Here is a 3,213-nt window from a genome sequence, read left to right on the forward strand (position 1 = left end):
TTTTTATTAATGAGTTTAAGTCTTCCGCATTACTTTCTGTTGATATTAAATTGTAATGTTAAGGTTTAGATTGGTTGGTTCGCTCACATAGGAGGGTAAGTGTGGGTGCCAGTCGCGGCTCGGTTTTGGGTCGTGACAAATTCAAGAACTAACAAATACATACCTATGGTTCTGGAATTCATGCAGTAAATTGAATTTTAACGTACTAATATGATTTGGATCATTCTAACAACAAAGAACCCAACAATTTTAACATTCAAGAAACCTTTTTCCCTAAGTATAGTAATAATAAGGGAATAAAGAAACTGACTTAAAACTAGAGACCTAATGGGTGAAAGGAACCTACAAGTGAAATCCCACGTACATTGTGATGAATTCCACGGAGAAATCTTTCGATTTTAGGGCTAGAACTGATGGAAACTTGTTGCGACTTGAACTAGGGTTCTTGACATGTTTCTCCTTTGTTGGTTCTAATTTTCTATGTTTTGATTATTTATTTGACTCAGGTATGTTCTATTTATTTTCTAAGCTTAAACTGATTAAAACCTCATAATTTAGGGTCTAAACGACATAGCTTAGGGGTTCAACGAAATAAAAAAAAACCAAAAGATCTCTAACTTAATCTCCTTTGAAGTGACTGACGGACAAGTCCTACAGGCCGTAGGTCAATCCGCGGTCTGTAGGATGGGGTCGTAGGTCAACTACCCGTTAGGGTTTCACTATAACAAGCATAAATTATTACTCAGAGGTCAGATATTAGCAAACTCTTTGGTCCTACAAAGTGGATGCAATTATCTATAATATAATATGTCATGGGACACCTAATTCCTTTTGTGCTAAGAGTTATGCCTATTTAAAGTTGACCCAATCAACAATTTCCCCATAACTAACTCACAAACTTTAAGACCTCGGTCTGTAGGTCCATCTACTTTGTATTTGTCGATCGTGGTTCATTTCAAAGTCTAGCTAAAGGGGTCCTTGATCTATGGACACAAACCACGGACCATGGTCTTGTTTATGGACCGTAGGTCAGTTCCATGGGTCGAGACTTAGCCGATTTCTTAATTAGTATTTAAAGCTGAAATTTAACATGATTGGTGTGTGCGTGAACAAACTCAAAAGGAATCTTACATATCTTCTTGATTAACTTGAAGGAAAATCTTGCAAGATGAATTTTTCCTTAGTGTTTCTTGATTTTCTTGAGCATAGAATCTTTGGAGTGAATGAGAAGTTTTAATTTGTAAAATTTGATTTTCTACACGTTCAGGGCAATTTTGATGACCTTCTTACAGTTTTAGGACTAAAAAACCCCAAAAGAATTAATTAAAACTAGCTGGGAGTCGATATCATTTTTCACTGGGGAGTGAAGTCTGTATTGGCTCCGTGTCATGGAGCCGTCGCGGAGCTACTGCTTGGTTTGCGCGTCTTAGCAAATAAGTCATAACTTTTTACTCAAAGATCCGAATTGAGCAAACTCAGCCGCGTTGGAAAGAGGACTCGAAGTGCTTTACTTTTATATCTTATGGGGATCCTTACTATTTATGTACTAAAAGTGATTGTCGTTTGAAGTTGACCCAAAACTTAAGAAAACTTAGTAATGACTTGAACATTTTCCTCTTTTGCTCTCCTTTGACTTAAGGTGCTATCTCTAATGAGCTTACCACTCAAGAAATTTTAAATTTCTTGCAAAAATCTCACTCACTACGAAGAACGGTTCGAGTCATAGCTAAAACAAATCTAGGGTGTTACAATATCTCCCCCTTGGGATCATTCCTCCTCGAATGAATATTGGATTAGGTAGGAAATGGGTTACTGTTACTAAGGTCTGCGTCTAATGGTCTTCTCTTACTACATTCAAGCTTAACCCAAATACATATGTTCGGATTCTATACCTCTCTACAAGAATATCATCCCAATATTACTACTCTTTACCACCACATTCAAGCGTAGTACTCTAACAACTTCATTACTAAAAGAACCTCTAAAAATATATATCCCCCAAACTCTTTGAAGCTCATTAATATCTCACTCTCAAACACCTGACTTGATTTCTCTTCGTATCATCTCCCCTTAGATCTAACGGTAATACTTGAATGTTATGGACCTATTCCACATCTCTAAACTGGTATACACCCTCTTTTACACTAACACTTAGGAGAAGTTATGTCATGGCTACCGAATACTCAATAATTAGGCACTAAGACCTCTTGCTAAGGGGTTATCTTAACCTCTTCTGATTACATACCATCATGGTAAAATATTTATGCTCTTGCTACTCTTGTTACTTAGCCACACTTCGATGACCTTATCTAAAGGTTAGGGTCTCTCACTTGCATCGGTCATATCTATTGCAACTGATCACCTAAATTTCTCACCTACTATATGACAAGTCTTCTAGATCAAAACTCAAGACTAAGATCATCACCCTCATGTTACCATTCTTTTAATCATAACACTTTTCTCAAAGTGAAGCTTAATATTCATAACGAAACCTAAATTCGTAGATCAACAAAAAAAGACAATTTTGGGGATTGCCCGTCAGGTCCCATTCCAGGACCCCTTGGGTGGTCGTTGGGTGGTCATATGTTGACTTATAACCCCTAACTATGTCCATCTAAAGATAGGATCCATTTATTTTGATTTTAACCTTTATAAAACACTCAAAAGTTCCACTGTAAGACGCTTCAACACACTAGTTCAACTTACTAGTTTTTGGACATCATAGTCGTTTCTTGACGTTTGACTACTAAAATCACAAAACTAACTGAAATAGCGATTATTCATAATTTAATCATGTTTTATAAAATAAAATTTGGCTTTAGTTTCACCTACTTAATTCCATTAGACGATATCTAGGTCTCACTAGGTTCTATGGTGTACGAAACAAATTATAATCCATCTGACATACTTAGTTGTTGTTACTTTTTTACCATGTCTGTTTTTCAATTTAATATTTTACCTTACTTGTTAGGCTTTGATAGACATCTACTGTTTGATTTATAAAGAAATAGAAATTATCGTTATGTTTCAAAAGGTCTTAGTTAACTACAAATAAATTATTTTAAGGAAATAGCTTATCGATAATAATATAATTATTGTTATATAAAGATACATAACTTATCACTTTGCATTTAATACACTAGGTAAGGATTGATATTACAAGGATTGCCGTGTTAAGAGCTTGTGGGAAACACGTGAACCTTAGGTACTTTC

The sequence above is a fragment of the Solanum pennellii genome, chromosome 7 (genome assembly GCF_001406875.1).
Source record: "Solanum pennellii chromosome 7, SPENNV200".
Lineage (NCBI taxonomy): Eukaryota > Viridiplantae > Streptophyta > Magnoliopsida > Solanales > Solanaceae > Solanum > Solanum pennellii.